The sequence below is a fragment of the Bombina bombina genome, chromosome 7 (assembly GCF_027579735.1).
Source record: "Bombina bombina isolate aBomBom1 chromosome 7, aBomBom1.pri, whole genome shotgun sequence".
NCBI classification, from domain to species: Eukaryota; Metazoa; Chordata; class Amphibia; order Anura; family Bombinatoridae; genus Bombina; species Bombina bombina.
The window spans coordinates 176,741,168-176,765,981 of NC_069505.1; the positions used below are offsets into that span (position 1 = coordinate 176,741,168).

Consider the following 24,814-nt stretch of genomic DNA (forward strand, 5'->3'; position numbering starts at 1 on the left):
AAGTGACATGCTGACTCCTGATACCGCGGCCGCCTGCCGTATTGCTGCACCGTCTGCTATGGCACAAGGGATAATTTCCCTGTGTCCCTGAAGGCCACTCCAGCCCTGCAACACTTACATGATAGCATAGCGCCCAGGATTAGTGGCCCGCTCGCCCCATCCAAAGACCAGACCTGAGTGTAGGCATCCAGAAGTGGAAGGCAAGTAATGTGCAGATACAGCTTATCAGTACAAGCACAGCCAACTACTGAGAGAGCAAAGGACAGCTCTCTAAAACCTCCTCTTGCATCTCCTGCTCTAAATGGGGAATTTCTGTGCAGGCTTTGTGCTCAGGTTGTATAGCAATTAAATAAAACTTTTATTTTACTGCGCAGGAAAGATTGTTGCATGCTTAAATAAAATGTTTTATTTATTCTATGGCAGAGGTGGCTGTACGCAGTACCTGTTTGTACCGCCACAAAAAGGCCAGGCGCAGAGGGATATGTATGTTGTTGAGTCAGCTACCAAAGAAGGGCCACTTGTTGTGCGGTGGTGCCTGTGCATAGCGGGGTAACGGCCCCGGCCTACCGGGCATTTGCCTCGTATGCCCGATGCTCAATTTGGGTCTGTCACACACACACAATTATTCAGATAGGAGACAGATAGTGGGGTGAAGAATAACACACAGAAAAGAAGAGAAAAGAAGAGGCAACAGAGTCAATAAGAAAGAGAAAAAATAAATTTAAAAAAACTTTTTGTGCTACTGCTGCGTTGTAGCTACTACTTTGTTTTTTAGGTTTAAGTTGCGGTTTAACTTCTCCTCTACTGCCCAAAAGACGTCCTCCACCAGAAAAAAAGGATTAATGCATTACTTATTAGTTTATGACCACTGTTTTATTTTTCTGGTTTTTGTGGCACTTAATGATTATTTTACTAAAGTTTATATAATTGCATTGCAGTGGTTTCAGACTTCAATTGGGTCAACATGGGGTGCAGAAAATCAGCAACTTAAAATATTTGAAACTATAAAATGAATCCCCAAAAAATATTTTATGATTCAGATAAAGATTTTTTTTTTTTTTTTTTTAAAGTTTCCAATTTGCTTCTATTATCAAAGTGTTTTCATTCTCATGTTATTATTTGTTAAAGAGATATCTAGATAGGCAGTGTGTACCTGTCTGGAGCACTACATGACAGGAAACAGTGCTGCCATCTAGTGCTCTTGCTAATGTATAACATTGTTGCAAAACTGCTGCCACATAGCGCTTTAGACACGTGCACACTCCTGAGCTTACATCCCTGCTTTTCAACAAAGGATAACAAGAAAACAAAGAAAATTTGATAATAGAAGTAAATTAGGAAGTTGTTTAATATTGTATTTTCTGATAACTATATTATCATCTCAAAGGTTAAGAAAGATCTGGCCTACAGGTGATATTATATAGTAAACTATAACCTGACCACTATAACTATTGTTATTCTTTACCTAGTAAGTAGTTTTCCTTCTATATATGCTATATTTTATATAACCCCCCTAGCCCCTTCATTACATAAATTCAGACTAGATGGTCCATACCAGGCCACTGCCTTTAATTTGGGCTAAGCCTTGTATTTTACTTATTTTATAGTTCTTGGGGTTTTATACATATTTTGATTTAACAGACCTGAGGGTTCAGATGAGGCCCTTGAAATGTATTTCGTATCCATAATATGATGAGCCCAATAGTAACCCCTGTCTAGTATCCCCTCATAGCCCCTCTATTGTTCAAATTTAGTTTAGTTGGTCCAAAAGTGGCCACTATTTTTTACCAGAGGTATACTTTGTATTTTGATTTATATTATAGACAAGGGGATTTTATTATTTTTATTATTATTATCAGGTGTTTGTAGAACGCCAGCAGGTTCCGCAGATTGTTATCTATACAAAAGAATGAGGTTTGTTTATTTGTCTTTATAGGCTATTACTGTTTTTATTCACCTGCAAAGACAACATATATATGATTTGAATCTGACTCTAAATGCCAAATATGTTTTTATGATCTTAAAAATTTCTTATTACGATTTAATCTTATAATTTGCCTGTTATTGTTTTTTTTAACCTCAATAAAAAAAAATACATTAAACAATAAATAAATAAATTAAAATTGTATGTTCTATCTGAATCATGAAATAAAAATTTGGGATTTTATGTCCCTCTAAATTAAATTTCAATTGCCTATAAAATTCATGGGTAGCTTCATATAACTGAATCCAATGCACTTCTGCCATCTAGTGGTAAAGGAGACATTGCACCAGGATCAGCAAAATCCTGTTTTAATATAAAAAAGTGTGCCACGGCAAAAAAAAGGTTAAAAATCACTGATCTAAATCACTGGTTTTCAAACCTTTTCTCATGCCTCCCTAAAAGGCCATATTTTGAGGATATCTTAACTAGAGCACAGGTGAAAAAATCAGCTGATTAGTAAACCTGGTTATTTTACCTGCTCTCACCTAAGGTAATCCTGAAAACCTGGCCTATTGGGGAGGCCTTAGGACAGGTTTGAAAACCAGTGATCTAAATCCTTTGCCAGCTGGGGCCTTAAAGGGACATTGTACTAGATTTTTATTTGCATAAATGTCTTGTAAATGATCCATTTATATAACAAATATAGGGGTGTTATTTAAAAAATAAGCAAAACTATACATTTTTACAAAAACATTGTGCTGATTTTCAGACTCCTAACCAAGCCTCAAAGTTTTAGATGTATACTGATGTCTACAGACGAATGCTTTCTCCTGTTTGTATAATGGGTCTTTTCATATACAGGGGATGTGGGAAGTGTCTGCTATTTATGCTTTCTCAGCCCATTTCAGTGGGTGTCCCAGCCTAACTTCATCAACAGTGCTAAATTGTTTGTTTCTAAGTACGTTTTTAAAAGGTTTTACACTGGATTTTAGATCAGTATCTGTGCATATGCTTCTTTATTGTAGTGTCTATTACATGCAGTTATATGAAAATTGGTGTATAATGTCCCTTTAAGATGAAAACACAAAGACAAAAAAGTAGTGGATTATAAAGTTCAGATTCAGCTTGCATGTGAGATTATTATTTAGCAGCAGACATCTCCATAATGATGTTTTATGATTGCACAGAAAAACCTTTAAGTTTGAATTAAGAAGATTGAATTAAAATAGTTATGTTAAAGAACCGTAAAATTGCAATACTGTAATGTGCCAGAGCATTTTAGTCTTGCACTGATATTTGCATATCACTATGTGTTTAACCCTTAAAACACATAGTTAGTTCCAGGGCAGCTCTGCACTCCTGGGAGCTAGCTGAACACATCTGGTAAGCCAATGACAAGAGGTATATGTGTGCAGCCACCAATCGCCAGCTATCTCCCAGTAGTGCGCTGGTTCTCCTGAGCCTAAGTATGCTTTTCAGCAAAGGATACAATGAGAATGCAGTACATTTTATAATAGAAACACATTTTAAATAATGTAAAACTGTGTGGTCTATCTGAATCATGAAAGTTTAAAGGGACATAAAACACAACATTTTTACTTTCATGATTCAGATATAAATACAATTTTTAAAAAGTTTCCAATTTACTTCTATTATCAACTATGTGTAGTTCTCATTGTATTACTTATTGAAGAGATATCTAAATAGGAAGTGTGCACATGTCTGGAGAACAACATGACAGGAAATAGTGCTCAGTAGTGAATACAGAAATATATGTAGATATGTAGTATATATCTAATAGAGGGGCGCCAATAAATAACATTTATGCTTACCTGATAAATGTATTTCTTTCTTGACACGGTGAGTCCACAGGATCATCAATTACTGTTGGGAATATCACTCCTGGCCAGCAGGAGGAGGCAAAGAGCACCACAGCAAAGCTGTTAAGTATCACTTTCCTTCCCACAAACCCCAGTCATTTGACCGAAGGAAAGGAGAGAAAGGAAATAACACAAGGTGCAGAGGAGCCTGAGGTTTATATAAACAATACTGTCTGAAAAACGGGGTGGGCCGTGGACTCACTGTGTCAAGATATATATAAATTTATTAGGAAAGCATACATTTTGTTTTCTTTCTAATGACACAGTGAGTCCACAGGATCATCAATTACTGTTAGGAATCAATACCCAAGCTAGAGGACACAGATGATAAGGGAGGGGAAAGACAGGTAACCTAAACAGAAGGCACCACTGCTTGCAGAACCTTTCTCCCAAAAGAAGCCTCAGCCGAGGCAAAAGTATCAAATTTAGAAAAAGTGTGCAAAGAAGACCAAGTCGCAGCCTTACAGATCTGTTATACAAAGGCCTCATTCTTGAAGGCCCAAGAAGAAGACACCGCTCTAGTGGAGTGAGCTGTAATGCTCTCAGGGGGCTGACAGTCTCAAAAGCCAAACGAATAATACTTCTCAACCAGAGAGAAAGAGAAGTGGCAGTAGCTTTCTGACCCTTACGTTTCCCAGAAAAACAAACAAACAATGCGGAAGACTGACGAAAGTCCTTCGTAACCTGCAGATGAAATTTAAGAGCCCGCACAACATCTAAGTTGTGCAACAAACCTTCTTTATGAGAAGAAGGATTAGAACAGAGAGAAGAAAGAACAATTTCCTGATTAATATTTCTGTCCGAAACAACCTTTGGAAGAAAACCAAACTTGTTACGGAGAACTGCCTTATCTGCATGATAAGGAGAATCACACTGCAAAGCAGAGAGTTCAGAAACCCTCCAAGCAGAGGAAATAGCAATAAGAAACAAAACTTTCCAAGATAAAAGCTTTATATCTATGGGATGCATAGGCTCAAACGGAGCACATTGTAAGACTTTAAGAACCAAATTAAGGCTCCAAGGTGGAGCAACTGATTTAAACACAGGCCTGATTCTGACCAGAGCCTGACAAAAGGATTGGACATCCAGCACATCTGCCAGACGCTTGTGCAACAGAATAGATAAAGCAAAAATCTAACCTTTAAGGGTACTGACAGATAACCCCTTCTCAAGGCCTTCCTGGAGAAAAGACAAAATCCTTGGAATCCTCAGCCTTACTCCAAGAATATCCTTCATCGAGTTTGGCGTTAGCCTTAAAAAGCAGCGTTGAGAGGTCTCAACGCTGCTTTTTAACGCCTGCTGGTATTACGAGTCTGACAGGTACAGGTGTACTGCTCACTTTTCTTCCGCGACTCGAGGCTACCGCAAATCCCCTTACGTCTATTGCGTATCCTATCTTTTTAATGGGACTTGCCTAACGCCGGTATTACGAGTCTTGGAAGAAGTGAGTGGTAGACCCTCTCTTGTCAAGACTTCTACCGCATATAAAAGTCAGTAGTTAAGAGTTTTATGGGCTAACGCCGGAAAATAAAGCTCTTAACTAAAGTGCTAACAAGTACACTAACACCCATAAACTACCTATTAACCCCTAAACCGAGGCCCCCCACATCGCAAACACTATAATACATTTTTTTAACCCCTAATCTGCCGACCGGACATCGCCGCCACCTACATTATAGCTATGAAACTAAAATTAGTGGATAAGAGTTATCCACTACAAAGTATGCAATTGGCACTCTATTGCCTAGACTCTGAGGATGGCGGTATCCCTAGGTTAAAACATAACTTTTAATTAATCAACTTAAAGTAGTAAACACTCCAACACAACATACATACTATTAAAATATCAAAACTATGTGGTCAAAATACATTGGTAAGAGAAGGTGAAATCTCTGCTCAATATTTGGCCTTATAGACTGTTAGTAACACCTTCTTTAATTAATGTATTAGATAATGTACTATATGAATAGGCTTGACTAGAGAGTACACTAAAATAAACAGTTAATTATCCTGCAAGTGATATTATTTTGTTCCACACCACTATTGTTGGGAATTATTAATTGAGTGTGTAAAATATCAAGTCCCAAGTTTCAAGACAAATAACTTCATTTAAATGATAGTATTTATTCCCATCCCACTATAATTCGGGATTATTAGTTGATTATATAGAATCTCAAATCCCAGGTCTAAAGAAAAATAACATTTTCTAAAGTAATGAAGTTATATCTTAGGTGTGAACAAATGGGAGAAAACAGGGGGATTGAGAGCTTAATAAATAGTTTTTATTGACTGTGTATTTGATATATTTGTGCTTGAACACGTGATACAATCCACTATTGTGTGCATTAGCACTATGTTGAGCAAATGCAATGTCTATTTAATTAAATATTGGATTGTTGTTATCCCACATTCTCGCTATCCAGCATGTCACTAATTGAATGACACATATTAGCGATCTATAGTCTGAGTTAAATGACTTATGTAGTGATTATCAAGTCCTGGGTTGCGCCAACGATATAGTTTACTAATGTATATATTCGCTATGGCTTTCCCTATGTCTCAGAAAGAGCGTAGTTTCAATGCTATCCCATATATTATTTGTAGTATCTTTCAATTGAAATAATACTAGTGCAGCAGTAAGTGCTCAATTGGTTTCGTTCCTATTATAATCTGGTGAAAATAATGCGGTTGCAATATGACAGCCGTTGCAACTTGTTTCCAAATAGTGCTTTAAATAGTGTAACACTTGGATACATAATAGCCTAAAAAGGTAAATATCCCAGTCCGTCTCCTGTATGTCTGATTTAGTATCTAGAGACAGTGACTGTTATCATATTGCGCTAAATCGGCACAGAGTCACCACAAATTAACCCTTGATTTGTTCCAACTCAAACACACATTAGTGTTAATCTATAGTATTTTGTTTCAATATGACATTTACTAATACTGTTTATCCGAAAGTTAAACAATTGGATAGGGGTTGTTTGTATTAACATGCCTTCTGGTATATCCCATTTAGAATCCTCCAATGCGGTTAAATTATCAGTTTGTGATTCTACGTTCTCATTCACACAATGCACTAAGTTATATTAACAACAATATAAGTGTCTTAGTGTTAATTTTGTTTTATTGAAGCTCTCTCGTTGCGCTCCTATGTGTCACAATAAATTATATTATAGCTCTTTTTATAATGGAGCTCTTCTGACATGCTGTGTGTAACCACAGTCAGTAGTAATTTAAGCTCAGCGTTACTAGTCCTCTGTTAATCCCATTATCGGTATCGTGATAATCTTATTTAGTAAATAGCATTCTTATTGTATTGTCTCAGTACTTTCTATAGCTTCTATTTATTATTATTATTTAATGACGGGCTTAATACGAACTAAAGCCTGTACAAAACAGTGAATATCAGGAAGTTTAGCAATCTTTCTGTGAAATAAAACTGAAAGAGCAGAGATTTGTCCCTTCAAGGAACTTGCAGACAAACCCTTATCCAAACCATCCTGAAGAAACTGTAAAATTCTAGGAATTCTAAAAGAATGCCAAGAGAATTTATGAAAAGAACACCATGAAATGCAAGTCTTCCAAACTCGATAATAAATCTTTCTAGAAACAGATTTACGAGCTTGTAACATAGTATTAATCACTGAGTCAGAGAAACCTCTATGACTTAGTACTAAGCGTTCAATTTCCATACCTTCAAATTTAATGATTTGAGATCCTGATGGAAAAACGGACCTTGAGACAGTAGGTCCGGCCTTAACGGAAGTGGCAAAGGTTGGCAACTGGACATCCGAACAAGATCCGCATACCAAAACCTGTGTGGCCATGCTGGAGCCACCAGCAACACAAACGATTGTTCCATGATGATTTTAGATATCACTCTTGGAAGAAGAACAAGAGACGGGAAAATGTAAGCAGGATGATAACACCAAGGAAGTGTCAGTGCATCCACTGCTTCCGCCTGAACATCCCTGGACCTGGACAGGTATCTGGGAAGTTTCTTGTTTAGATGAGAGGTCATGAGATCTATCACTGGAAGACCCCACAACTGAACAATCTGAGAAAACACATCTGGATGGAGAGACCACTCCCCTGGATGTAAAGTCTGACGGCTGAGATAATCCACCTCCCAATTGTCTACACCTGGGATATGCACCGCAGAGATTAGACAGGAGCTGGATTCCGCCCAAGCAAGTATCCGAGATACTTCTTTCATAGCTTGGGGACTGTGAGTCCCACCCTGATGATTGACATATGCCACAGTTGTGATATTGTCTGTCTGAAAGCAAATTAATGGTTCTCTCTTATTTTGACGAAAGGAACGAAATCGGTTAGAAGCCTTAGATTTACCCTTATGTTTTTTATCCTGAGGCAGAAAAAAACCCTTTCCTCCAGTAACAGTTGAAATAATAGAATCCAACTGAGAAATAAATTATTACCTTGGAAAGAAAGAGATAATCTATACTTAGATGTCTATAGAAATTGCTGGTAAAGGATACAATTTTTTAAACCTTGAAGAAGGAATAAAAGGAGTACCTGGCTTATTCCATTCCTTAGAAATCATATCAGAAATAGCATCAGGAATAGGAAAAACCTCTGGAGTAACAACAGGAGGTTTAAAAACAGCATTTAAATGTTAACTAGTCTTAATGTCAAGAGGACTGGCTTCCTCAATATCCAAAGTAATTAACACTTCTTTTAACAAAGAACGCATATACTCCATTTTAAACAAATAAGTAGATTTGTTAGTGTCAATATCTGAGGAGGGATCTTCTGAATCAGATAGATCCTCATCAGAGGAGGATAAATCATTATGTTGTCGGTCATTTGAAATTTCATCAACTTTATGAGAAGTTTTAAAAGACCTTTTACGTTTATTAGAAGGCGGAAATGCAGACAAAGCCTTCTGAATAGAATCAGTAACAAATTCTTTAAAATTCATAGGTATATCATGTACATTAGAAGTTGAAGGAACTGCAACTGGCAATGTACTATTACTGATGGATACATTCTCTGCATGTAAAAGTTTATCATGACAACTATTACAAATGACATTCGGAGATAAAATTTCCACAATCTTACAACAAATGCACTTAGCTTTGGTAGAACTGATGTCAGGCAGCAAAGTTCCAACAGATACTTCTGAGACAGTATCAGATTGAAACATCTTGCAAAATGTAATAGAAAAAAACAATATATAAAGCAAAATGATCAATTTCCTTATTTGACAGTTTCAGGAATGGGGAAAAATGCAAACAGCATAGCCCTCTGACATAGAAAAAGACAAGAAGCAAACAGCAATGGGGTATAAAACTAATGAAAAATTTGGTGCCAAGTATGACGCACAACGCAAGTAAAAGATTTTTTGGCGCCAACAATATCCGGAAATGACACACTTGCGTCACTAACGACGCAACTGTGTGTAAAGCTGCCGCGTCAACTACAACGCCGGAAATGACGAACTTGCGTCAACGGACGTACTTTTCGCACCAAAAAAATTGTTATCAGTAGAGGTAATGGTATATGAGAGTATATCGTCGATCTGAAAAGGAAGGTAGGAGATGAATCTCTACGACCGATAACAGAGAACATATGAAATAGACCCCCGTTAGGAATATCATTGCATTCAATAGGTGATACTCTCTTCACGTCCCTCTGACATTCGCTGTACTCTTAGAGGAATCGGGCTTCAAAAAAGCTGAGAAGCGCATGTCAACGTAGAAATCTTAGCACAAACTTACTTCACCACCTGCATAGGAGGCAAAGTTTGTAAAACTGAATTGTGGGTGTGGTGAGGTTTGGGAAACTTTGCCCCTCCTGGTAGGATTGTATATCCCATACGTCACTAGCTCATAGACTCTTGCCAATTACATGAAAGAAAAACAAAAATTCTTTATATTACAGAGTTCTATCTATACAAGAACTACAAAAAGGTAAGGGTGGCTTTACTTGGGTATTTGCACAGAAATTAAAACAAAAACTTTTCAAATTCCTGATATGAAAAGACGTTACTGTCTCTTTAAATTTAAAAACAAAGACTGTAAACAATTTTTTCCTGCTTATTTTTTTTTATTGTCGCTTTACCAATTCTTACTTAAGAGTTATAAAAATAAACATCCTCCGCACCTCTACACCTCAGCGTTATGCTGAGGTGCCTACCTGCTCCTAACGACTCAAATTGACAAACGGAGCCTGTTGTAACCGATTCCTGCGCTCCGTAGAAAGGATGAGATTCGACAGAGGCGGAAATAACAGAATGGCAGGGAACTGATACACTTCCTCCTCCCCTCAACAAAACGGCGCCAAGATGAAAAATGGCGTGGATCGAGTCTAAGACACTCCCCCTTAATGGTGTCACGCCAGGAGTAGACGGCAAGGAAACGAAACCAGCCGCAAGAAAGCCGTTACTAAACTAACGGTCTCTGCAAGACACTACTGTAAAATTAAGCAGTTCACTCTGCGGTTTCTGCAAGGAATGATTGCATAAGTAAACAGTGCACTCTGAGCCACCAATACAGGAAAATAAATACTCTATTTCCCTACACAAACGCCCTGCAGTACCCTGCCCCTGCCATTAAAACAACCCTGTTCCCCAGGATTAACCCTTAAGAGTGCAGTGGTATGTGAAATTGCCATAAGTGTTTATAAAATAAAATGGCACTTACCTGTATTCCTGACTGTACTGACAGTCCCCCTGGTATGAGAGGAAGTCACTCCTCACAGAGACCTAGGATTAAGAAATGGACAGAGTAAACCTACTCTGGCATTTTACATAGGGCAGCAATCTGTTAGAAAAACTTAGTGAGGCCCACCCCACAAGTTCCTAACTGCTTTAAAGCCACCACAGCCCTGCTGAAGAGACTAACGTGGACTACAGCTATACCCCATAGTGATGGAAGATCAGAGCAACCCTGCCCTGGCCTCAAAACAAAAAAATCTTGATAGAAGAATTTCTTTATCAGACACCTAATTAATTTACCTCCTCCTTGCACTAGAGGCAAAGAGAATGACTAGGGTTTGTGGGAAGGGAAGTGATACTTAACAGCTTTGCTGTGGTGCTCTTTGCCTCCTCCTGCTGGCCAGGAGTGATATTCCCAACAGTAATTGATGATCCCGTGGACTCACCATGTCATTAGAAAGAAATAGGGTGCACCACACAATAAAAATGAGATACACTACACAATATAATAGAAAAAAACAAAAGGATGTATATAAGAATCAGGTCAACAGATATATATCAATGTTGCTCAAACAAAGTCCAGAAATCTGTCCCAGAATATACCCTCCAACTAGATGCAGGTGTTGTTCCTTTAGTGTGTAAAAAGGCCTCACTTTTAATCGGTTCTGGATTCACTGTATATTGAAAAAACATCAAAGAGAAAAGAGGCGCCTCATAGGGTAGTAATATCTTATATAAGTAGTGAATTGAATAAATAAAACATCACTCACATGGTCTAGAGCACCACTGGTAGTGGTCGTGAAGCAGGCTGGATCAATATACCCTCCAGCTGGGCTATACTCCGGTCTCAGCTACAGCTGATCTGCAGTCCACTGGTTGGTGGTCCACTGGTTTCAGGAATTCCTAATAAGTCACTTACTGCAATCTGGTTACAGTCCTTATGGGCAAATTTAAAACGTGAATACCTCTGGTTTAAGGTAAAATAATTTATTAAAAAACAAGCAGTGCGTGTCTTAGCATATAAAATGCTGTTTCATCAGATAGCCTGATAAAACAACGTGTATCCAAGTGCTGTAGCTGAGACCAGAGAATAGCCCAGCTAGAGGGTATATTGTTCCAGCCTGCTTCACAAGCACTACCAGTGGTGCTCTAGACCATGTGAGTGATGTTTTATTTATTCAATTCACTACATAAATAAGACATTACTACCCTCTTCTTCTCTTTAATGTTTTTTCAGGAATTAGTGCTACAATCTAGTGCTCTTGCTAATGCATAACATTGTTGCAAAACTGCTGCCATATAGTGCTGCAGACACGTGCACACTCCTGAGCTTACCTTAATAAGAAAAGAAAAATTTGATAACAGAAAAATTAAATAAAATTTGATAACAAGTAAATTGGAAAGTTGTTTAAAATTGTATGTTCCATGTGAATAATGTAAGAAAATGTTTGGGTTGTATGCCCCTTTAATTTGGGCTTTTGTGTCCCTTTGATTAAGCTTCTCTAATTCTTCAGGATATTCAATTGCAAAACAACATAAATATCTATTTCATCAGAGCACATAACGTGTGGCTAGGGCTGTATAATTTCTTCATGAACTCAGATCACTGTCCGTGCACTATTCCAGCTAGGAGTTTATGGTGGGGTTGAAAGCTGCAGGTCCCCAGGCCAGAGGGTGGAGAGACCTTGCACTGCCTTATTAGTCAACTAGATATAAATGAAAAAGTATATTGGGGGGGGTAAAGACTGCTTTCTATAGGTTTAACAGAAGTAATCAATATTGCTCTAAATACAAGTGTGAATGTGATTATTACTGTCCTTTATGAGAATTACAGGTAGTTAATACTGCTATTAACAATAGACAGGGGGATAATATTTCTCTGCATGAGTCTGATGCTCTATATGTGGCTAACAAGGAGGTAATTATGCTCTGTGGGGCTGACGAGCAATAAAACACTTGTCACATGACAGGAGTGGGTATTCACTATAATTTGTGTTGCTGACAGGAAGGAGTTAATGAGTAATATAAAAGTGGTGAAGGCAGAGGTATTGATAAAAAATGTGACTAAGGCAGCACAGAATTTAAATACACCACTTCCGGCTATTGAATATCAAACTATTACACAGCAGCAATTTCATTAGGAGGAGAGAGGTACTGCTTTAAAGGGATCAACAAAATCCTAACTTAAAGGGACATTGAACACAATTTTTTTCTTTTATGATTCAGATAGAGCATGCAATTTTAAGCAACTTTCTAGTTTACCTCTATTATCAATTTGTCTTCTCTTGCTATCTTTATTTGAAAAAGAAGGCATCTAAGCTTTTTTGGGTTCAGAACTCTGGGTAGCATTTTTTTATTGATGGATGAATTTATCCACCAATCAGCAAAGACAACCCAGGTTGTTCACCAAAAATGGGCCGGCTTCTAAATTTACATTCTTGCATTTCAAATAAAGATACCAAGAGAATGAAGAAAACTTGATAATAGGAGTAAATGAGAAAGTTGCTTAAAATGTCATGCTCTATCTGAATCACAAAAGAGAAAAAATGGGTTCAGTGTCCCTTTAAGATTCACATTAGTTGATTAGTCACCTGGCTTATTACATAAATAATATGATTGGTTTCATGCTTATTTAAAAAGGCAGTAAAATCTAAATTAAACTTTTATGATTCTGATAAAGCATACGATTTTGCTATCCTTTGTTGAAAAGCATACCTAGGTAGGCTCAGAGCAGCTATGCACTACTGGGAGCTAGCCGCCGATTAGTGGCCGTACACATACGCCTCTTATTATTGGCTTGCCAATATGTTCAGCTAGCTCCCAGTAGTGTTTCTCCAAAGCCTACTCTTTAGCAAAGGATAGTAAGAGAACAAAGTAAATTTGATTTTAAAAAAAAAAGAAGTAAATTGGAAAGCTGTTTAAAACTGCATGTTCTATCTGAATCCTGAAAGTTTAATTTTGACTTTAATGTCCCTTTAATAGACATGGCCAGATTAAGCAATATTGAAAACAAAACAAATTATGGTTTTCTTAAGAGCTTTGGTATATTCTCCTATAAATGTCTTATAAAACAGTTAATGTCTCAGTTTCTTAATTCCCAGGATCCAAAATGTGCATATAATTCAAGCATTTATTGTATAACTGACATAAAAAAACAGTTAACTTAAAAAAACTAAATTTATGCTTACCTGATCATTTTCTTTTCATCTGACGGGGAGAGTCTACAGCTGCATTCATTACTTTTAGGAAATACAGAATCTGACCACCAGGAGCAGGCAAAGATACCCCAGCCAAAGGCTTAAATACCTCTCCCACTTCCCTCATCCCCCAGTCATTCTGCTGAGGGAACAAGGAACAGTAGGAGAAATACCAGAGTGAAAAAGGTGTCAGAAGAATAACAAATACGGTCGCCCCATAGATAAAAGACGTGGTCGGGGAGCTGTATAAACGGGGAGAGTCCATAGCTGTATTTGTTTCTTTTGGGAAAACAATACCCAAGCTATAGAGGACACTGAATGCAAAACGGGCGGGTACAAGAGGCAGCCCCTTCTGAGGGCACCACAGCCTGAAATTACCCAAACCCCCCCCCCCCCCCCAAAAAAAACCTGCTTCACCAAGCAAGATTCACTAGACTCCACCGAGCACAAAGGCCTGCAGGCTCCAAGCCCACATAGAAACGCACCCCGGACCCTAGGGAAGGAGGAACCTCCCCATTCTCCCAAAATGAAAAAAGAAGAATTCAGATGCAATAGTCCAAAAGAACCACCGGAAAACAACTAGGGCAATAAACAACCCCAAACTTAACTCCCAGAGCGCAACCAAGGTTGCAAAAGGACAAAAACCGCATAGAGAACAAACCCTACCGACCAAGCAGAGATAAGGGAGGAAAAATCCCAGACCCCTATCTGCATGGAAGTCCAAGGGGCCAAGTAACACCCCAATCCTGGAAACCTAGAGGGACAAGATAGACCCCCTTCCATATACAGGGTGCAAGTCCGCACTCAGGAAAGAGCGACCGAGGAATAAAACCACCCCCTGGAACCGCTAAAATCAGCACCATAATATCTAAGTATGCTACAGATGAAGCCACAGGCTTCCCTCTGCAAAAGAGGTCTCAGTGGACACAAGCCGTCAACACTAGCTAAACAATGCTAGGAATCTGCACCAGGACTCTCCCAGAGGAAAAGCTCTGAAGAAAAAAGTGCAGAGCAACTCCCTCCCAAGAAGACAGGGAGAAAAAGATAGCACCCAAAAACCAGCAGAGAAAGAGCTACCTGCTGAGGAAAGGAAATACCTTGAAACCTCCCCCAAAGGAAGGCCCAAACGATATAACGATAATACAAGGTCAAGGCTCAACAGGGCTGTCAGATCCATGACCCCCACTCCGAGGTAATGGACCCAGCACCAAAGCGACTGGCAAAGTCCGAAAGGACAAGGGAATAAAAAGTTCCCGCGAACCACCAAGACCCTCAGGAATGAGAAGACTCCCAAGGACGAGCTCGGGTTCCAGAACCCAGACATAGCTCCCTTCCCAATAGGAACACTCCCAAAAAAGGGAGACCCCATACTGAGACTACAGAAACGGCATGCCACCAGAATCCAACCCGTCACATAACATTCTGCACACAAGGTAGGAAGGACCCCCTGAACAGAGGAAGAAAAGGACCTCCGGGGCACCAGTCGATACTGTGGTATGCCCCATCTTCCCCCAAAAGGAGGGGAAATGCAAACATAACCGCTCACCCGCCCACAGGCATGGAGCGTAAAGCTGTAGACAGACGTCAAAAGGACAATACCGATTGACAGGAACCATCCAGCCACTACAGCCGGGCCAGAAGAATTCCAATTCTATGTTAAAAGAAGAAAACCCAGCCGAAGAGACAAGAGGACGTTCCGGAAATGGAAAACTGGGCCGTCCAGATCCATCTAAGAGATCAGGACACAGAAAAAGCTAAAACGTCCAGTCAAAGACAAGGATCAGGGCCATAAAACCGGACACCCGGAACCTGCTTCAAACTAATAACCCCTGAGGAACCCGCGGGTTACCCCATCTGGAGAAGACCTTGCACCATAGGAGATGCAATCACAGCCGCATTAAAGGGACATTGGACACTGAACGTTCACGTAAGTATACCAGAAACAGGGAGCTTGACCCCGCCAACAATCAGAAACAGGACATTGAGGACTGAGCCCAAACCCCTCTGATGCCCCACCCAAATGAAAAACCAGGACCAGCCTAACGTCTAGGAACGAAAAGCCTCCTATAAAATCAAGAAAAAAAACCAACTCCTCACCAGAAAGCAAACTCGGCACCCCAACCGGGCAAGCCAGTGATAACGGGCACCACGTGGTTGATATGGATATCCAGGAATAGAAAAACTAGTGCCCTACATGGACCAGCCTGATATATAAGGCACCACGGAACTGTCCAAGTCCATAGAAAAGTCAAATCCCTAGTAGGGATAGACAAACAAACGTTAGACATAACAATATCCTAACACAAATTATCAAACTTCCGCGGAAGTGTTTAAGCGACTACAAAATCGCTAGTATCAAATACCAGAAAAGAAATGTTTTCCAAAAGGAAAAACTATAACAGACATGAGCTTCTCAAAATGAAATAAAATACATCCTAACCGGATCAAAGTAAATGAAGGCAGCACCCGTAGTTGAACGCCCAAAAAGAATGGACACATTAACAGGACCAGCCAATCAGAGGCCCAATTCTTCCTAAGCTCAGGACAGGAATAAGATACCCCAAAAAAAGAAAAATGGAGACGACAAGGAAATTGACACCATCCCTATGCGTTTAACCCAGCTTGCCATCCGGAACGGAAGACCGAGGATCCATCGAACCATTAAAACTGGAACCTCCAGCACTGCCAAAACATGCCTCAGAAGGACACGAAGGCGCGCCAGTCTATAACGAAAGGCAAGACTTACCATCGCCGGGGCAACTGATGACCCCTGCCTGAGGGTTGGACCCCTGAAGCCTCAGAGGAAACTGCTTCCCCAGAGGGCTGATCTGATCCAGGCGATCCCACGCCTGGCGAGCCCTGGTTAGCAGAACACGGACAGTATCTTCCAGGAAGATGTAAATGCGGCAATGCCATAGATATGGCTGTGCAAAACTGTCCCGTAACTTCTGGAGGAAACAAGCTGCTTTCTGGAGAAGGGGTAACAGCATTTGGGACACCTGCTTGCATAGCAAAAGAAGGATCTAGGGTGCACGCCCGGTGGGATATGGAATCCTCAGGGGTGGATGGCTCAGTGGACTCTCAGTTCCCCGATTCGGGAGAAAACATAATTTATGCTTACCTGATAAATTTATTTCTCTTGTAGTGAGTTCAGTCCACGGGTCATCCATTACTTATGGGATATATTCTCCTTCCCAACAGGAAGTTGCAAGAGGATCACCCAAGCAGAGCTGCTATATAGCTCCTCCCCTCACATGTCATATCCAGTCATTCGACCGAAACAAGACGAGAAAGGAGAAACTATAAGGTGCAGTGGTGACTGGAGTTATAATTTTAAAATTTAGAACCTGCCTTAAAAAGACAGGGCGGGCCGTGGACTGAACACACTACAAGAGAAATAAATTTATCAGGTAAGCATAAATTATGTTTTCTCTTGTTAAGTGTGTTCAGTCCACGGGTCATCCATTACTTATGGGATACCAATACCAAAGCTAAGTACACGGATGATGGGAGGGACAAGGCAGGAACATTAAACAGAAGGAACCACTGCCTGTAGAACCTTTCTCCCAAAACCAGCCTCCGAAGAAGCGAAAGAGTCAAATTTGTAAAATTTGGAAAAAGTATGAAGTGAAGACCAAGTTGCAGCCTTGCAAATCTGTTCAACAGAGGCCTCATTCTTAAAGGCCCAGGTGGAAGCCACAGCTCTAGTGGAATGAGCTGTAATTCTTTCAGGAGGCTGCTGTCCAGCAGTCTCATAGGCTAAATGTATTATGCTACGAAGCCAAAAAGAGAGAGAGGTAGCCGAAACCTTTTGACCTCTCCTCTGTCCAGAGTAAACGACAAACAGAGAAGAAGTTTGTCTAAAATCTTTAGTTGCCTGTAAGTAGAACTTCAGAGCACGGACCACGTCTAGATTATGCAAAAGACGTTCCTTCTTTGAAGAAGGATTAGGACATAATGATGGAACAACAATCTCTTGATTGATATTCCTGTTAGAAACAACCTTAGGTAAAAACCCAGGTTTAGTACGCAGTACTACCTTGTCTGAATGAAAGATCAGATAAGGAGAATCACAATGTAAGGCAGATAACTCAGAGACTCATCGAGCCGAGGAAATAGCCATCAAAAACAAAACTTTCCAAGATAAAAGCTTAATATCAATGGAATGAAGGGGTTCAAACGGAACACCCTGAAGAACTTTAAGAACCAAGTTTAAGCTCCACGGAGGAGCAACAGCTTTAAACACAGGCTTAATTCTAGCCAAAGCCTGACAAAAAGCCTGGACGTCTGGATTCTCTGCCAGACGTTTGTGTAAAAGAATAGACGGAGCTGAAATCTGTCCCTTTAGCGAACTAGCGGATAAACCCTTTTCTAAACCCTCTTGTAGAAAAGCCAATATCCTAGGAATCCTAACCTTACTCCATGAGTAACTCTTGGATTCGCACCAATATAAATATTTACGCCATATCTTATGGTAAATTTTTCTGGTCACAGGTTTCCGAGCCTGTATTAATGTATCAATAACCGAATCCGAAAACCCACGCTTTGATAGAATCAAGCGTTCAATTTCCAGGCAGTCAGCCTCAGAGAAATTAGGTTTGGATGGTTGAAAGGACCCTGAATTAGAAGGTCCTGCCTCAGAGGTAGAGACCATGGTGGACAGGATGACATGTCCACTAGGTCTGCATACCAGGTCCTGCGTGGCCACGCAGGCGCTATCAGAATTACCGATGCCCTCTCCTGTTTGATCCTGGCAATCAGTCGAGGTAGCAACGGAAATGGTGGAAACACATAAGCTATGTTGAAAACCCAAGGGGCTGCTAATGCATCTACCAGCACCGCTCCCGGGTCCCTGGACCTGGATCCGTAACAAGGAAGCTTCGCGTTCTGGCGAGATGCCATGAGATCCAGATCCGGTTTGCCCCAACGACGAATCAGTTGAGCAAATACCTCCGGGTGAAGTTCCCACTCTCCCGGATGAAAAGTCTGGCGACTTAGGAAATCCGCCTCCCAGTTCTCTACGCCTGGGATGTAAATCGCTGACAGGTGGCAAGAGTGAGAGACTGCCCAGCGAATTATCTTCGAGACTTCCAACATCGCTAGGGAACTCCTGGTTCCCCCTTGATGATTGATGTAAGCCACAGTCGTGATATTGTCCGACTGAAATCTGATGAACCTCAGTTTTGCTAACTGAGGCCAAGCTAGAAGAGCATTGAATATTGCTCTTAATTCTAGAATGTTTATTGGAAGGAGTTTCTCCTCCTGAGTCCACGATCCCTGAGCCTTCAGGGAATTCCAGACTGCTCCCCAGCCTAGAAGGCTGGCATCCGTTGTTACAATCGTCCAATCTGGTCTGCGAAAGGTCATTCCTTTGGACAGATGAACCGGTGACAACCACCAGAGAAGAGAATCTCTGGTCTCCTGGTCCAGATTTAGCAAAGGGGACAGATCTAAGTAATCCCTGTTCCATTGACTGAGCATGCATAGTTGCAGCGGTCTGAGATGCAGGCGCGCAAATGGCACTATGTCCATTGCCGCGACCATTAAGCCGATTACCTCCATGCACTGAGCTACTGATGGGCTTGGAACGGAATGAAGGACACGGCAAGCATTGAGAATCTTTGATAACCTGGACTCCGTCAGGTAAATCTTCATCTCTACAGAATCTATAAGAGTCCCTAGAAAAGGAACACTTGTGAGTGGTAACAGAGAACTCTTTTCCACGTTCACTTTCCACCCATGCGACCTCAAAATGCTAGAACTATCTCTGTATGAGACTTTGCATTCTGAAAACTTGACGCTATATAAAAAACGCTGCAGCGCTTCAAAAATACAGATATAATTAAACAATTCTTAACAAGAAGTGTATTATTAGCAGAGGATTGCACCCATTAGCAAAAGGATGATTAACCCCTCAATACCCAAAACGGATAAAACGGATATCAATTAAGATTTAACGCTTTTAATCACAGTCAAACACACTGTCACAGATCTGCTGTGACTGATTACCTCCCTCAAAAATGAATTTTGCAGACCCCTGAGCTCTCTAGAGACGTCCTGGATCAAGGAGGAAGAAGCAGGAAGACTGTGCTAGAATTTTAACTGCGCAACAAGGCGCTAAAACAAGGTCCCTCCCACTCCTATTACAACAGTGGGAGCCCTGATATAACGGTTTCCATGCAGAAAATATATGTTAGCCATGTGGAAAAAAATCATGCCCAAAGAGATTTATCACCAAGTACCTCACAAAAACGAATAACATGCCAGTAAACGTTTTATTAAAAAACAACATTTTCCAATGTCATGCAAATTTATCACTAAGCCTGCTACCAGTCGCTACCACTGCAGATAAGGCTTAAGTATTATTTCAGTTTTAACAGTATTTTCTCAGTCAAATTCTAGTCCCTAGAAAATAACTCGACTGCGCATACATTTATCAGCCTGATACCAGTTGCCACTACTGCATTTAAGGCTGTACTTACATCATACGGTAACAGCAGTATTTTCTTAGTCAATTCCATTCCCAGAAAATAATGTACTGCACATACCTCATTTGCGGAGGACCCCGCATGCTATTCCCAGTTTCTGAAGTTACCCCACTCCTCAGAATGTCGAGAACAGCCAGTGGATCTTAGTTACGCCTGCTAAGATCATAGAAAAAAACGCAGGCAGTTTCTTCTTCCAAATACTGCCTGAGATAGAAAAACAGCACACTCCGGTGCCATTTAAAATAACAAACTTTTGATTGAAGAATAGTTAAGTAAAAACTCCAGCTCCTCTCGCGACCTCCTTCTTTGTTGAGGGTTGCAAGAGAATGACTGGGTATGACATGTGAGGGGAGGAGCTATATAGCAGCTCTGCTTGGGTGATCCTCTTGTAACTTCCTGTTGGGAAGGAGAATATATCCCATAAGTAATGGATGACCCGTGGACTGAACACACTTAACAAGAGAAAAGAGCACTCTAAAGCGGAATTCGGAACATAACTGATGGGCATGGATTACCCGGGCCATTTTATATTCTACCACGTGGGAAAAACATATAATGTATGGGAGGCGCAGTGAGAATTATGTCCCACAAGTTCCCATTGCTCTAAAGCCCCCAAAGCTTTACTGTAGAGACTGATATGGACTATGGCTACACCCTAGAAAAAAGCAGCACTCTCTGGCACTACTTTAAAATAATAAACTCCTCTTGATTGAAGAATCTAATCTAACAGCTCACTTTACCTCTTCCTATCACTAACGTAGGCAAAGAGAATGACTGGAGTGGGAGGGAAGGGAGGAGCTATTTAACAGCTTTGCTGTGGTGCTCTTTGCCTCCTCCTGCTGACCAGGAGGTGAATATCCCATTAGTAATTAAGATGATCCGTGGACTCATCGTGTCTTAAAAAAGAAATAAAATCATTCAAAATAGACCTTTATCTGTAGTTCGTCTTTTCAATTTCAAAATCTGTCTTTCTATGACCAAAACAGCATTTTATATAATTTTGTACAATTGTTATCAAGTTTCGCTTTCACAACTCCCTGTTTAGGGAACAAGCCTTTACCTCTGCCAGATATAAAAAAGGAAACTTCTCAGCACATCTGCGCTCTTGGTAACAATTATAACCGCATTGTTTGCTATGGATACACTTTACTGAACAGATAACATAACCACGGGGAAATTATGAGTAAATAAACACATATATTGAATAAAATGACATTTAAAAGCTAATCTAGCATAAGATATTTCATTGAGCACAGTAAAATAAAAGTGTGGTATATTTGTATTATTTCTTTTGCCTGCTTTGCAGTAATTTATTGTGATATTTAATCTTCCCTAGAGAGTCTTAAGTGCTGCCTACATATTGTGAGAGGCATTTTGTACTACTTCTGCTTCTGTGAGCAGGGGGTCTCTATACCATCTTCTTCCTCTTTTTCCTCTTCTTCTAGAGGCATAATGACCAGGGAATGTGAGTTATTTTATGCATCTCCTTTTTGTGGCAATACTTGATCCATATGCAATTAGGATGTGCCCAAAGGAAGAGGAACTTTCCTATTACTTTCTAAGTGGGGTCGGGTTCTTACACTTTCAGGGGCAAGTAGACCCTCATTTGAATGAGGGTTTTCTGCTCCTGTAAATGAGGCATCACATTACGATTTAAGATGCAGGTAATTACTGAAAACCCCCCAGAAATTATCCCCTCAACACTTGGTCATTTTTGGTGAGGGGGCACTTTAATGCTGCTCCTATCTCCCTCTCTGTACAAGTTAGAGAGGAATCCTGTCTTTTGAATGAGGTGCACATGTCTCCTCAATAATAGAAGTGATTGCTTTGGGAATGGTGATCACCTGTAGCACTAGACACAAGGAAAATACTTAAAGGGACGGTCAATACCAAAATTGTTATTGTTTAAAAAGAGAGATAGAGCCTTTACTACCCAATCCCCAACTTTGCTCCACCAACATTGGTATATTAATATACTTTATAACTTTTAAACCTCTAAATGTCTGCCTGTTTCTAAGCCACTACAGACAGCCACTTATCACATGCTTTTTATTAGCTTTTCACAACAGGAGACTTCTAGTTCAATTGAGCCATGAAGATAACATTGTGCTCACACCCGTGGAGTTCTGGCTGACACTGCACTAATTGACTAACATTCAAATCAATAGATATTAAATAAATATCCGTGTGATCAGGGGGCTGTCAAATGAGGCTTAGATACAAGGTAATCACAGAGGAAAAAAGCATATTAAAATAACTGTTGGTTATGCAAAACTGGGGAATGGGTAATAAAGGGATTATCTATCTTTTTAAACTATAAAAAAGTTGGAGTTGACTGTCCCTTTAATATGTGCAAATGGGCTCTTCAAGAGACACACTCAAAAATATCCACTAGATGGAAAGAGAAACTAGCACCCCTGTGTTAGCTCCAAAATGTGCCAAGTGACCATTGGTATATTAATATACACATAGATGTAATCCCAGGGGTGGAACTGACAATATACCCCATAAATGGAAAGCATGTGCTTTAGTAGAGAGGACAATGATATGCAACATATCTTTATGATTGTGGTCCAAATGACGGGTAAAAAGTCCTGTTTGTAATGACACCATCATGAATCTATTATTAAAGTGTGGGGAAGCCCAGAAATTTTAATGGAGAAGCTGTAAGGAAGAAAGGAGGTTCTGCCAAGGACCAGCAGGGAGCGATATTATTATAGAAGAAAAGTCAATTATGGCATCCAAGAAGGTAATGATTGATGGAGGGAACCAAAGAGCTTATCTTCCACCCATAACTTTAAGACAATGTATCAGCTCATAGGATGGAGCAGGTATGATGAGACCATGAGGAAGAGGGACATATAGATTCCCTAAAGCTGAAATATCCACATGCTGGTAATATTCATGACAAAATGCAAAGGGCAGAACCCAGCAGTGAGTGGGGTGGATCGTATATGAGGATAACCATAACAGAGATTGAAGGTCTACATGTATTGGTCTATGGTTCCCAAGATAGAACAGCGGGAATTAATTTGCAATGGGGTCATTTAAAGTTGTTGAGAACCACAATGTCCAAAGTAGGATGAAAAGAGCCTTCAGTTTAGGTTATAATAGTAAGTATAACCAAAATGTAATCAGGAGAAAATGACTCCATCTGTAGAAACTCCATGACCTAATCAATACATGTATTGATAGTTCTGGATATATATTTTATAACCTTTGAGGGGGTGTAAAAAAAAGACCTGGACAATTCCCAAGCAACAACACAATAACAAAATGCTAGAGCACATTAGTGCATTTTCTGTTTGTACTTGTATGCCCCCTATATTATGATATTTGCTATGTTCTCAAGTGATGGTAAATCCAAGCGTATAAAAAACGCTAGGATTTACCATCACTAAAAATATAGTGGACTTTAAGGGATCAAACATGTAAAAAAAAAGGGTGCTAAACTCACCCTTTCTGTGCCGTTGCACAGTGCTAAACTCAGCGGCTTCGGCCACCCACGGCACATCAATCTTCTACCAATGAGGTGCCGCTTGTACCTCTAAACCAATAGCCGTGCGTGCATACAGAAACCTGTCAGTTGACACACACAGCTATTGGTTCAGAGATGCAAACATCACCTCATTGAAGAAGCTTGGATTTACCATCACTTTAATTAAAAAACATAATTTATGCTTACCTGATAAATTTATTTCTCTTGTAGTGTATCCAGTCCACGGATCATCCATTACTTGTGGGATATTCTCCTTCCCAACAGGAAGTTGCAAGAGGATCACCCACAGCAGAGCTTCTATATAGCTCCTCCCCTCACTGCCATATCCAGTCATTCGACCGAAACAAGACGAGAAAGGAGAAACCATAGGGTGCGGTGGTGACTGTAGTTTAATTCAAATTTAGACCTGCCTTAAAAGGACAGGCCATGGACTGGATACACTACAAGAGAAATAAATTTATCAGGTAAGCATAAATAATGTTTTCTCTTGTTAAGTGTATCCAGTCCATGGATCATCCACTACTTGTGGGATACCAATACCAAAGCTAAAGTACACGGATGATGGGAGGGACAAGGCAGGAACTTAAACGGAAGGAACCACTGCCTGTAGAACCTTTCTCCCAAAAACAGCCTCCGAAGAAGCAAAAGTGTCAAATTTGTAAAATTTTGAAAAGGTGTGAAGCGAAGACCAAGTCGCAGCCTTGCAAATCTGTTCAACAGAGGCCTAATTTTTAAAGGCCCAGGTGGAAGCCACAGCTCTAGTAGAATGAGCTGTAATCCTTTCAGGGGGCTGCTGTCCAGCAGTCTCATAGGCTAAGCGTATTATGCTCCGAAGCCAAAAGGAGAGAGGTTGCCGAAGCTTTTTGACCTCTCCTCTGTCCAGAGTAAACGACAAACAGCGCAGATGTTTGACGAAAATCTTTAATAGCCTGTAAGTAAAACTTCAAGGCACGGACTACGTCCAGATTATGCAAAAGACGTTCCTTCTTTGAAGAAGGATTAGGACACAATGATGGAACAACAATCTCTTGATTGATATTCCTGTTAGAAACCATCTTAGGTAAAAACCCAGGTTTGGTACGCAGAACTACCTTGTCTAAATGAAAAATCAGATAAGGAGAATCACAATGTAAGGCAGATAACT

The 24,814-nt window shown here is 40.2% G+C and overlaps 1 protein-coding gene across 3 annotated transcripts in view; it reads right to left on the reverse strand.

Annotated features, from left to right (window-relative positions):
* The window catches only part of KCNQ1 (potassium voltage-gated channel subfamily Q member 1), a 507,180-nt gene that overhangs the window by 119,273 nt on the left and 363,093 nt on the right, over positions 1-24,814 (reverse strand). The window lies entirely within an intron of this gene.